This window comes from Triticum dicoccoides, chromosome 1A (assembly GCF_002162155.2).
Source record: "Triticum dicoccoides isolate Atlit2015 ecotype Zavitan chromosome 1A, WEW_v2.0, whole genome shotgun sequence".
Lineage (NCBI taxonomy): Eukaryota > Viridiplantae > Streptophyta > Magnoliopsida > Poales > Poaceae > Triticum > Triticum dicoccoides.
Window position 1 is genome coordinate 128,214,018 of NC_041380.1, and position 14,464 is coordinate 128,228,481.

Sequence of the window (14,464 nt, forward strand, 5' to 3'; positions counted from 1 at the left end):
CATTGACAGGGAAGGTGTTTCTTAGGGTTTTCAGAACAACAAGTAATATCATATATTTCGCATAAATTCCAAGCATAGCATTGCAAAGGATGAATTTGACCCAGTAAAATTTTCCCTTTTTCAGATATTCGGTGTGGCACACAACAAGCATGCTCATCTAAAGATTTGCCCTCAACTAAGCTAGTTGGGGTTTTAGCACGAGCACATAGGGATCGAAGATGATCCAAGTAATAAGCTTCAGCAGTGTGATAGATTTTGAGTGGTTCTTCAACCATTGGTTTAGTAGGTACAACTAATTTTTTTGGTATTTTGCGTTTCCTACCCATAACTAAAGATAGAAAACAACTAAGAACAGCAAATAAAAATTACTTAGTGATAAAGCAAACAAGCACACATGAGAATATTCACCCCCACGCTATTGCTCCCCGGCAACGGCGCCAGAAAAAGGTCTTGATAACCCACAAGTATAGGGGATTGCAACAGTTTTCGATAAGTAAGAGTGTCGAACCCAACGAGGAGCTAAAGGTAGAACAAATATTCCCTCAAGTTCTATCGACCATCGATACAACTCTAACGTTCGCTTTACCTAGAACAAGTATGAAACTAGAAGTACTTTTGTAGGTGTTTTTGGATAGGTTTGCAAGATAATAAAGAGCAAGTAAATAAAAGCTAAGGGCTGTTGTAAGTAAAGAATCAATAAAGTAAATATAGCGAGTGTGGAAAAGTGGTGGTAGGAGTTGCGAAATTGTCCCTAAGCAATTGACTACTTTACTAGACCGATAGCAAGTATTATGTGGGAGAGGCCACTGCTAGCATGCCATCCCTAACTTGGAATTCTATGCACTTATGATTGGAACTATTAGCAAGCATCCGCAACTACTAACGTTCATTAAGGTAAAACCCAACCATAGCGTTAAGATATATTGGTCCCCCTTCAATCCCGTATGCATCAATTTCTATGCTAGGCTGAAGCTTCTGTCACCCTTGTCCTCCAATACATAGTCCTATCAACATACAACTAACCCTATGGTGTGATCCACGTGTGCGGTCATATGACGGGCACCAAAGGACAGCAACATAACCACAAGCAAATTAAATCAATCATAGCAATTCATCAACCATGATAGGACAACGAAAATCTACTCAGACATCATAGGATGGCAACACATCATTGGATAATAATATGAACCATAAAGCACCATGTTCAAGTAGAGGGTACAGTGGGTTGCGGGAGAGTGGGCCGTTGTAGATAGAGGGGGGGAGGTGATGGAGATGTTGGTGAAGATGGTGGAGGTGTTGGTGTAGATCGCGGTGATGATGGTGATGGCCACGGCAGCGTTCCGGCGCCACCGGAAGAGAAGGGGACAGGGGGCCCCCTTCGTCTTCTTCTTCCTTGACCTCCTTCCTAGATGGGAGAAGGGTTTCCCCTCTGGTCCTTGGCCTCCATGGCATTGGAGGGGCGAGAGCCCCTCCGAGATTGGATCTGTCTCTCTTTCTCTCTTTGTTTCTGCGTTCTGTTCTGCTGCCTTTTCACTGTTTCGGGTATATATGGAGATCCGTAACTTCGATTGGATCGAAAACTTCGCCATGATTTTTTCCTGAAAATTAGCTTTCTTGCGGCCGAAGAAGGGCATCAACCATCTTACGGGTGGCCCACGAGGGTCAGGGGCGCGCCCAAGGGGCAGGCGTGCCCCCCTGCCTCGTGGCCACCTCAGGCACTGTCTCGCTTGGATTTTTCTTCCGGAATTTTCCAAATATTCCAAAAATAAGCTCCGTTCGTTTTTATCCCGTTTGGATTCCGTTTGATATGGATATTCTGCGAAACATAAAACATGCAACAGACAGGAACTGGCACTGGGCACTGGATCAATATGTTAGTCCCAAAAATAGTATAAAATGTTGCCAAAAGTATATGAAAGTTGTAGAATATTGGCATGGAACAATCAAAAATTATAGATACGACGGAGACGTATCAGCCGGCGCCTCACCCCCTCCGCATGGGCCCTCGCCGTCCGCGGCGCCACCGGCACTGGGATCCTCTCCGGGTCCAAATGCCAGTCATGCGACAGCGTCACGTCCGGGTACGGCAGAGGCACGCGGTGGTGCCAGTGCCACTCGGCCTGGTGCAACGGCACGTTGATGCGCTTCCTCTACCAGGGAGCGCGCGCCGGCGCGGGAAGGGCGGGGAGGGAGGGGGAATGGCGGGCGGGGGCTTTGCCCTTGCGGCTGCTGCCGATGCCGGAGAAGAAACTCATGCTGGCGGTGGCTAGGCTTGTCGCCAGCGTGGGGGCAGGGGTGGCCAGATGGGGACGTGGGCGAGTGGTAAGTGGATGAGGACGGCCCCGCCGCACGCCCGACTTAAAAAAGGACGACCGCCATCGCTGACGCGTGGGCCCAAGGTGGGCGGTCATCATAAATTATGTTTACCGTGGCGGTTGGGTGGCCGCCAGGTGGGGACGCGGCGGACGGCGAGGAGACGTGCGGTGCGTCTGCTTCGCGTCTGCGCCGACACATTCCAGGCGCAATTTTGGGCCGGAAATGGGTCGGCGCGGACGCCGGGCGGACATGATTTGAGTTTGGGTTGGCGCGTTGGACCGCCACTTTTGTCTGCGCCGACCCAAACGGACGCGGGTGGACGAAATGGGTCGCCTCATTGGAGTTGCTCTAACTTTAGCACGGACACCTAAAACTAACATTGTACTCCCTCCATTCCACAATGTAATGCTTTCTCTATCCTCATGCTTCAACTTTGACCGTAAATTTAACTACCAAAACCGATTGCGGTGGAAGCAAAAGTTATATCAGTGAATTCGTATTCGAAAGAAGTTTTTTAATTATGTAACCTTTTCTCCCGCCGCAGTCGGTCTTGTTCGTTAAATTTATGGTCAAACTTCGATCTTGGGAAGCGTGGGCGCACTATATTTTGGAATGGAGGGAGTATCTATCCGTGGACTGATTTGGACAGGGTTCCAAACAACGATGTGGGAGGCGGTCTTTCAAATCTAGCAAAAACGTCTGATCATATTTGATGCAAATTTAAATAAACTACACAACTTTTCATTCAAATTTAGATAATTTTTACATAAAATTGGATGATTTTCTTTTAAACCGGAGCACATTCATTACATTTTGAGACAAGTCCACATTTCAACCCTCAACTAACTAACATGGTTTGATTTTCACTCTGATCTTTGAAACTGATCGAGCTCAACCCTCACGTTGTCACAAAGTTCAAATAACAACCTTTGACTCAATTTTTGGCTGGTCAAGCGGTTTTGACCAGTCAAAGCTGACTAGGCAACCTAGTCGGCATGCCACACACACATCCATCCCAACCTTATGCCCCTGTCTCTGTATGTTTCATTCACACCCTCACACCCTGATCCAGTCCACCCCGTCACCTAGATCACAAGAAACGCCGCTGCTAGCAGCCACCACCTCCACCATCGACAAACGGAGACTTGCGATGCCGCCACACCGCTGACAGGTTCCTTCTCTCTTCCCCTTAAGTTGCTTTTGTTGTGAACCATAGCCCAACTGTTGTTGTTGCCACCACCGACGAGCTACTAACTTGGGCGAACTGCTGCTGCTGGTGTTATCGCTCCACCCCTCCTTCTAGTGATCCTCTCTCTCTACAGTTGAAACCCTAGTAATGATTTGTTTTTTCCATCTCTTGTAGATTGAATGGATCCTATGAATTGGCCTTTTCTTCATCCACCTGACATCTCACCTCATGTATCACCTCTTCCACGTGTAATCTCATCTTAACGTAAAGCATAATTGGGATCATCAAACTGCCTACTATCACAACAGCACAAAATAATGGCATAAGGCTGCTTGTAATGGGTAGTATCATAAGTTAGTATCATGCATATGGTACTAGTATGTGATAATACCTCCCTAATGCATAGTATCATGTACTAGTATCATAGATGACTTTATTTATTGCCATGCATGACACATAGTGGCATTGCATTTATTATGATACGGTATCATTATATGCCCTCCTCTTCGAGCAGCCAATTGCTTACGATGTGCCAATCTCCGACGAGGTGCTTGCCAAATACACCCTCCTCTTCGAGCAGCCACTTGCATTAGACGTGCTACAAGCTTTCGCCAACTTCTTCGGGTGGCAACTGCCCAGCTCACTGCCCCCTCCCCCGGGGCAGCTCATTGTCGCCTAGGTGGCTGCCTCTGCGCCGTCTATAACGTGCCCCCACCTTTTCCTATGGATTGTAACCTCAAAACAATTTTTTGGAATGCCCGTGGTCTTAACTCCGGCGCTAAGCGCTCCGCCGTCCGCAGCGTGATCTCCGCTGCCGCACCTACCATAGTGTGTCTCCAAGAGACAAAGCTCGCTCACGTCTCCGACGCCATTGTCGTGGACACGCTAGGTCTGTCCTTTGAGGACTATTTCTTCCTCCCCGTGGATGGCACACGCGGTGGCATCCTCGTTGCTTGGCAACGTTCTACCATCTCCCTCTCCAACCCCCTCATCGGTGAGCATCACGTTACGGCCTTGGTCTCCTCCTTGGCCGGTGAGGGCCATTGGTGGCTCACCGGGGTGTACGGGCCTCAAGATGATGACGCCAAACTCGAGTTCCTTGCCAAGTTACATGACGTGCGCGAGTCCCGTATCGGCCCATGGCTAATTGGTGGAGATTTCAACATGATCACCTCGGCCTCGGAGAAGAACAACTCTAACATCAACCGTCGCACCATGAACAGATTTAGGCGCTTCATCGCCGACGAGGAGCTTCGTGACCTCTATATGCACGGCCAACGATATACTTGGTCCAACGAGCGCGACGCCCCCACTCTGGTTCGCAACCACCGCATTCTTTGCACCTCCAGTTGGGAGATCGCCCACCCACACTGCCTACTCCGCTGCCTCTCCTCTGCGGCCTCCGATCACTGCCCGCTTCTTGTTGACTGTGTGGCCCGCCCTCCGGGTGCACGACGTTTCCACTTTGAGAAATTTTGGCCGAGGTTAGAAGGTTTTCACCATGTGGTTGCTGAGGCTTGGGCCTCTTCGCCGCCGGACGCCGATCCCTTTAGATGGATCGTGACACGTCTCAAGGCGACTGCAAGGAGGCTGCAAAGCTGGAGTGCTTGCACGATCGGCAATGTGTCCTTTCAGCTTATGGTGTCCCGCGAGCTCATTGCGAGATTGGACGCTGCTCAAGATCTACGTTCGTTATCCCCCCTCGAGACCTGGTTTCATCGGAAGCTCAAGGCGTCCTACCTTGGCCTTGCTTCGCTCGAGCAATCCATCGCTAGACAACGTGTGCGTCTCTCTTGGCTCTGGAGTGACGATGCCGCGGTATCCTACCTCAAAGTGCACGCTGCCCATTGCAAGCAAAGAAATCTTATGGCAAGTTTGCGCGTCGGCACCCAAATTGTCACCGACCATGATGAGATGACCAAGGCCGCCTTTGTCCACTTCTCTAACGCCCTTGGCAGCACTTCCGATCGCGATATCACGCTCAATCTTCATGCCCTTCGGGTGCCGCAGTTTGATCTTCTTGAGCTTGACGCGCCATTCACCGAGGTGGAGATTTGGAGCGCCGTCAAGAGCTTGCTGACCGGGAAGGCGCCCGGCCCTGATGGATTCACCGCCGAGTTCCTAGTCGCCTGTTGGGACACGATCAAGCCCGACTTTCTTGCGGCTTTCGACAAGCTCTACGCCATGAACGGTCGTGGGCTGCAGAAGCTCAACGAGGCACTTCTTACACTGCTTCCCAAGCGTGCAGACGCGCAATCCCTCTTCGACTATAAACCCATCAGTCTCATACACATCTTCGCCAAGCTAGTCGCGAAGCTTCTCTCCCTCCGTCTCGCTCCTCGGCTAAACACCATGGTCTCCACCAACCAGAGCGCGTTTATTGCAGGGCGATGCATCCACGACAACTACCTCCTCATGCAGCAGACGGCTCGTCTCTTGCACAACCTGAAGGCGCCGCGCATGCTTCTCAAGTTGGACATCGCTCGTGCGTTCGACAGCGTCTCCTGGCCCTTCCTTCTGCAACTTCTTCAGCACCTTGGGTTTGGCCCACGCTGGCGTGAATGGATTTCCATGCTTCTCTCCACGGCCTCCACGAGAGTTCTCATCAACGGCCACCCAGGGCCTCCGATCGACCACGCTCACGGCCTTCGTCAAGGCGACCCGGTCTCACCCATGCTCTTCACCTTAGTCATCGACGTGCTGAACTCCATGTTGCTACATGCGGTTGAGCTAGGCCTCCTTCATCGCTTGACCAATCGTCACGCAGCTTCGAGCATATCCCTTTATGCCGACGACGTGGTCATCTTCTACCACCCGGACTCCCACGACCTCGCCACGGTCCGCAGGCTCCTCCACGTCTTTGGGCTCGCTTCTGGGCTTCAAACCAACCTTGACAAGTGCTCGGGCACTCCTATACAATGCACCGATGACCACATGGCCACTATAGCCGCGGAGATGCAGTGGCCCGTCACTCACTTTCCCATCACCTACCTCGGGCTGCCCCTCTCTATCCGCAAGGCCTCTTCGACGAGCTTGCAACCGATCATCGACAAGCTTGGGCGCAAGCTCTCCACATGGCGGGCATCCATGCTATCCAAGGGAGACCGTCTATCCCTTGTGCGCCACGTCCTCAGTGCCATCCCCACGCACTTCCTCATGGCCATCGCCTTCAACAGCACCGCCATCAAGAAGGTGAACCGGATCATCCGTGGATTCTTATGGGCAGGATCGGATAAGGCTAACGGTGGCCAGTGCCTCATCAACTGGCAGCGTGTATGCCGGCCTATCTCCCTCGGTGGTATCGGTATCCGGGACATACAGCGTACGGGCATCTCTCTCCGTGTTCGTTGGCTATGGTTGCAACGCACCGATGCTACTCGCCCGTGGAGCCACCTTCACATCCCCCACGACGCGGACGCGAGTGCAATTTTCAGGGCCTCCACGACCTGGCAGCTTGGAGCGGAAGACTCTTGCAGATTTTGGACCGACCACTGGATCTCTGGCAGCTCTGTGGCCGAGATTGCCCCTCTCGTTCTCGCTCTCGTCCCAAGGCGCCTTCGGAAGCAACGCTGCGTGCGTGTGGGTCTACACCAGCGCTCTTGGGTACAGGATATCCGCGGTGCGTTTGGGCCGGCGGCCATGGTGCAGTACGTTCAGCTTTGGCGCTTGGTGCGTCACACTACTCTCTCCAATGAGCCGGACACGCTACGCTGGCATTGGACCTCATCTGCTACATACACGGCAAGCTCTTGCTACAAGGCCCTATTCTTCGGCGCTTGTGAAGACCCTTTCTGGCGGCTCACCTGGCGACCTTGGGCCCCGCTCCGCATCAAGTTCTTCCTTTGGCTGGCCATGCAAAACCGATGCTGGACCGCAGAGCGCCTGGCTCGCCGCGGATTGCCCCACGACGACGCTTGCGTATTGTGTGACCAGGACGAAGAGACCATGCACCACCTTCTTGCCGGTTGCTCCTTCTCTCGCCAAATTTGGCATGAGATCCTCGGCTGGGCACGTGTGCCCATCAGCCTCCCTGCCCCCGACACGCCATTCCAAGTGTGGTGGCAATCCTCCCTCGACATCGCGCCCGCTTCCATGCGCAAGGGTATATCCTCCCTCATCATCCTCACAGCTTGGTGGATTTGGAAGCAACGTAATGCCTGCATCTTTGACGGCGCGACACCATCGATCACCTTCACCTCCGACACCATCAAGGACGAGGCACGACTATGGGCCAAGGCGGGCGCCACCGGACTGCAAAACATTATCCCCGGCGCGTAGTCTCTAGTTTCTGATCGCGGGGCTGAGCATACCCCCATCTGTTGTGCTCCTTTGCTTGTACGCCATGCCTACCGCGCACATGGCCTTGTTAGCGATGTAATCCCATGCTTGTACTCTTCTCCTATCAATACAAAGATACGCAGCTTGCGTATTCGCGAAAAAATCATTGTATGATACTCAACCATCTCTTTCTTCATTTAATTCTATGCCACATCATCAAAATTGCCTACTTGGCATGCATGATACTAGCTATGATACTCCCATTACGACCAGCCTAATGAGTCTAACAACTAAATCAACACAATAAATCCTCATGTGGCAAAGAACATCACACAGCATAATAAATCCCTTGCCAGCAGTTTCTCCGAGGGTAGTAATGGTGACCGTGACCAGGACACGATTTAATCGCCTCCCTTGCCGGAGTAACTGCCGCGGCCCGACATTGTCCGAACCTTGTAACTTGTATACGAATTGAGCAAATGGTGAGCTTGGTGGAGGCAGCAACTCTACTAGGCCTAGCAGCTTGCCGGCGGCGACATCAACAACTCGCTGGCGGCTGCAACAGCAACATCTAGGCTAGGGCACCCATGGCGCTAGTTATAGGCTTTTCGGTAAACTGGCGTCGTGCGCTTGTATAATGGGCCAACCCATCTTAGGTCGACCAGGAACTCATCCCGGTTTTGAAAAGCTTCTGGAAGCTTCCCCGTCGGTTTTTTTTTGCTTCTGCCTTTTTTGGACATGGTCTTTGTATAGGTTTTTTGTTTTTTCCTTATTTTATTTTCATTTTTTTAATATATTATTTTTTTTCAAATTTAAAATATTTCAAATACCTGAATTTTTTAAGGATTTTTTTCAAGTTTCCAAATTATTTCTTCAATTTTTTGTTCATGTTTTATGAAGTTGTGTCAAATTCCTGAAGTTTATTCAAACTTCATGAACTTTTTTCTACTTCCATGATTTTTCTCCAATTTATGAAGTTTTTTCAATTCACAATTTTTTTCAGATTTGATGTAGTTTTTTTTAAATTTGCAACCTTTCTAAAAACTAAAAGTATTTTTTTGAACTTTTCCCAAGTTTGGAACTTGTTTAGAAGTTTGATGTTTATTTTTATTTTTTATGGTGAACAACCAAACGGTTTTTCGAGATTTTTTTCAAGATGGTCTTGCGTTTTGAATTGAAGATTAAAAAATTGATTGTGTGAATTATTTTAATCTATATATAAGAACAATGTCCGAGTTAGTACAGTAAAAATTTACGAACTTTTTTTTAGCAAATCTGGCCACCGAGAGGGCGGAGTGAGAATTAGGCCACGGCCATGAATGAGGCTAGCGAGCGTTGTGGCCCTTCATCATTTATTGGTTTTTTCTTTTCTTTTCTATTTTATTTATTTTTATTTGTTGTTTTTCTTAGTGTTCATTAGTTTTGTTTCGTTTTTTTGTTTTCCTTCGTTTCCTCATGGGTTTTCACGGTTTTCTTAGGGTTTTATGTTTTCCTGTTTTTTCGTTTTCTCTCATCATTTTTCGGTTTTCACCGTTTTCCTTCGGGTTTTATGTATTCCTTGGGTGCTTTTTCTTGTTCCTTATGTTTCTCCCATTTTTACTATTTTTCTTCTTCCTTCCGTTTCTTCCGTTTTGACTATTTTTCTTCATTTTCAACACATGTTCACAGTTTTCATACGCAATTATACATTATACATACACATCAGGAACAATTTTCTAATTCATGTTTGAAATTTTATGAAAATGTTTGATGATTACCTTTTTAATACATATCGTACATTTTCAGTATATATCAGGAACACTTTTTAATACATGTTTAATAAAAATACATGATTAACATGTGTTATACACGAGCAACATTTTATAAAATTTATGTTTTATGTTCAAAAGTTTAAATACACGTTCTTAGGTTTTTTATAAACGCCAGCAGCATTTTAATTTGTACATGCTTAATATTTTTTAACTATTTTTATTTGATTTTTTAACACAGTACAGATACAAACGCTCATGCATGCGCACATACATTCATTCCTATAAACACACGCATGCACGCACTCATACCCTACCCTCTATGAGCACATTCAAGAGACTGAACTAGCACATTATCCTGAGAATGATGAAGTCACCATAGACGTCTTTATAGTCGACGGGAGTGTCTCCTCCCACTGAACGCACATCACCGAAAAGTCTGAAATAAATCCAGAAAAATGCGAGCACCAAGTCTAGGGCTTGAACCCAGATGAGTTGGGGTTACCACTATCCTCCTAAGCATCCAACCACAGGTTGATTCGCTAACTATGTTTATTTGATGACTACTTTTTTTCACACATATTGTATATTTTTGGTATCAGGAACAGTCTTATACACGGTTATCATTTTTGAAATATATGATTAACTTTTTATACACAATCAAATTTTTTTTTAATTTATGTTTTTTTATTATCAATGTTTAATACGCATTCGACATTTTTGGTATACACCGGGGGCATTTTTTATACACATTTAAATTTTTCTAAATAGATGATTAACATTTTTCAAATGCTTGAATAACACTTATAAATACATGGTTTACTTTTGTGAGACACATTGAATTTTTCCTATACATTCTTTATACATGAGAAGCGTTTTTTTCTATACACATTTAACGTTTTACAAATGCTAGATTAACATTGTTTAATTGTTTAATGTAGAGTGTTTTTAATATTATATTTAGAATATTTGGAAGTATAAACAAAAGTAAAAAAATAAAGTAAAACATGAAAACAAAAAAAACGTGAAAAAACAGAAAAAAGAGGCTGTGGTCTCCCGCGAGATGGGCCGGGCTTTAGCGGCCTTAGCTTCTCCCTGTGTATGGGCCGGGAAGCCCAACACATCTGACCAAGTCTGTCCTCTCTCTTGTGGCTTTTTATGCTAGCCAACCGGTATCATCCGACACCAATCTCCCCTAAAAAAATTCGACACCAATCGAGAGGAAGTTTTTCTCGCGGTAGCAGAGCGGTGAACGACGACGACGATGGAGACCCTCCCCTGTGATTTTCGGGAGGGGATGGAAACCCTACCTTGTGAGATTCGTCAGGCGATGGAGGTACTGAACAAGGATAAGGCCGACCGGATCCAGGAGATTGCGGAGAAGCAGGCGATCGAGATGATCCAATGGTACTATGATAAGCTGAAGGAGAAGGAACCGGATTCTTATGAAACTCGTGTGAGTCTGATGAAGATAGGTGTCGTCGTGACTGGAACCGTCTATATGCCGGTATGTTCGGCTCCTTCGATGATTTCAGTAAGCCCTTCCGCCGAATTCGCTTGGCAACGACGAAAACCGCCATTGATGCACATGCTTATCAAAATCCCTCGTATTTATGCGTGCAGCTGCTATCCCAGCCATGCGTTACACGGATAAGCCCGCGCCTCCCAACTTCGCCTGGGAGGATGATACTCTTCAGATCTTTTCAATCGAAGTCATGGGAATAGAGCAGCAAAAATTAGAGTGGCCGCTAGGTGTGTTTGGTATGGTTGCCGCACGCGACTCGCTGGATCACGATCGCTGGATCACAATCACAACATTATCTTCAGTCGTGAACGGGACAATTGTCAGACCATCAGTGAGGAGGTTTGGACTCTCACTTGGCAAATTCTAATGATTAGTTAACATAATTAGTTAACTTCTGTTTGCTATTATGTGATTTATAAGTATATAATGTGCTTGTTTTTATACCCCCATCAACTGTACATTGTTGCCCATTTACTTAATTGTTTCGTGCAGAGTCCCTATCTAGAACTCACAGGCCCTACACGTGCTGTTGTGGTGTCGGATCGTGCGGACTTTGAGGTTAAGCTGAAAGTGAAGGGCGCTAGTGAATCCGAGGATGAATATTTAAGCTGTGTATCTATTCCCTACAATTGCTATTCCAGACCCACTCGCTCACGCTTGGTTGAGAAGCTTGAGACTAGCAAGCTCACCACACTCAAGTTGACACTTGGCTTCATCGTCGACTCTATGGAGGCCACGATCAGCGTGAGGGTTATCAGTGGATTATGGACAGAGAGTTCTCGAAGTTTATTTACTGCCAGTACCGCCAGCATAGATCACATGAAAGTCGCGTTGCTCGATTTCGGAGGCGACGGATTGCCTGTTGCCGCTGATGGCAAGGTTCAGCTTTCGCGCCGTGTTGCTTCTGTCGAGCTTGCTGGTGAGCTAAGAGTCTCCGCTGAGGCTCAGTGTGAAGATGAGACTTTGGCTTGTGTCAAAGTTTTTACACCAAGGAAGGCCAGTAGAAGCCATGGTATCCTCAACGTTGGATCCTGTAAGATGAAAGTCACGGTTGCCTGGTCTCTTTTCGACTGCGGCCCATTTGGGTGATGCTATGCTTTTGTGAGCTATGCTGCAGTAGTGCCATGGTTGTTGCTCACTTATCCCGTTAAATATGCTTGTGGTGGTAATTTGCATGTATGAACTAATGATGATACTCGACAAAGATATTGTTTTAATTATCTCGTTGTGTAGTCCTGTTTGGTGAATCCTACCATAGTTGACTTGTGGAATGTTTTTCTGTTTGATGCTTAAGTGAACATGTTAAACACCCTGGGAGCGCACACCAGTCACAAGTCTTTATGCAGGATTGTGTCAAAATCCACTTAAAAATCAACGGCAATCAAAACTGAAGCATTCAAAGATCTTCCTAGTACTATCAATAGCATTTTACCTCCAGTGGTCACTGTCACATTTATCACACTAGTACAATTATCTTCACATGTGGGTTCGGCTCCTCTACAGTTATGTTATTACTGTACCCGTGCAGTTACTTGCACAATCTGCCCTTCATTTCAATCAAAGGGCTCTCATTTCTCCAAGTATCTCTCTGTCACAGCGTGTCTTCCACCCCATGTCTGTCACAGCGACACCTTCCTCCTTCCGCCGCCTCCGACCTTCACCTCCTCAACCCGCTCACCGGCGCGCGACTGCCCTCCCGTAGGCCGTGACGCTGGCCTTCGTCCACCCCAGCCACGACGCAAATGAACACCTAACATCCAAATTACAGTGCTGCTTATGACTCCTTATAAAGACGATGGCACGGCCGTGATAATCCCGCCAGCCAGGCTCCGGCACGAGCTCCACGAGAAGGTCATACTCATGTCCGCGCCGCCGAGGCGCTGAAGAAGCAGACCATGGCATCGGAGTCAGGCCCTTAGGGCGGCTACGCTGGCATGCTCATCTGCAGCTACTGTCCCTCATCGTCATCGTCCCAAACCGCCGACACGAGGTGGACGTTGCTTCAGCCCTGCTGCTGTTTGGTCCTCTTCTATCGTGGTCGGCGCTGCTTTGGTCGCTTCACCCTGCGGTTGCGGCTCGGGGCGTGCGTGTTCCATATCGATGGCGTGCAGCAGATACCTCATTAAGCTCTCGTCGCTCGGTGCAGGCGGCTAGCTGCGCAAATTATCAAATCCCGAACGGCCAAGTCCAAAGCATATACTAGCATCGTAGAGATCCACATGCACAATTGAGGCTGAGTTCTTCGAGTGCATCAGTGTTCGGTGAACGCCGGCGGACAGCAAGAAACGCCCGCTTCCTCAGGAAGAAGACGTCGGTGTGATGAGAAGGATGTAGAGAAAGGGAAGCCCTCCGATTAGATTGAACAAGTAACTGTACGGGTGAAGTAGCAACATAACTGTAGAGGAGACGAACCCCCCTTCACATGGACTCATTATCAATCTGCGGGCACGGATACAAGAGTCGGCCTTCAACCGCATGCCCAAAACGTCCGGCCTCATCTGGATATATTTGAAGTGCAAATCCAAAATCGTCCGGATACATTCAGAGTGCAAATCGTCCGGATACATTTAAAGTGCAAGTCCCAAAATGTCCGGCCTCATCCGGATACATTTGAAGTGCAAATGTTGATCATAATAACAATTTGACGAGGAAATCAAAGTGCATATGTATGCAATCTTCACAATTAATAAACAACGGATATTCCGAGACTGGTTGTCCGTGCCTCCTTCACTTTGAATTTTGCAACTCCACTGCGCCCGCCTCTTGCATCTCTGCCGTCAAGTGCTTCAACATCCTTGCATAGATGGCTTAGCACGATCTTCGCCGCATCATCAGGATCTAAATCGTCCATCTTCATGGTCAACATTTTGGTTTTCTTCAAAACGGTCGCAAGATCAACCCTAAACCCTTCTCTCTTCAAGCTTGGTTTTCTTCACATCGAGCTCGGTCTTCTTCTTTTCCGAGGTTAATCTTCTTCTCTGTCGCCACCATGAAGATGTCAAACCTCTCTGCTTTCTTTTCCTCCTTGATGTCATAGTGATTGGCACATGCCTCCTTCACCATGATGGCCTTGAACTTCTCTATCATCTTGGTCGCCGTCCCTTCTCACTTCTCCTTCTCATACTTTCTCCTTCGGATCCCCCTTTTGACCTTCTTGCCCGGCTCTCCTTTTGTTCAATTGGTTGGATCACCATCTTCATCTTCATTGTTGATACCGGCAGTAGTCTTGATGGTATGGGCAATGGATAGGAATCACTTTGGTTGCCCATTCAACTTTAACCAACAATGCATGAGGATGAAGTTTCTTTCCACCTTCAAGCGCAATGTGACCGCATGGAAGGGCTACAAAATAGGACATGGTCAACAAGTTGCATATCCGGCCAAATGACCAACACATGGAACAATTTA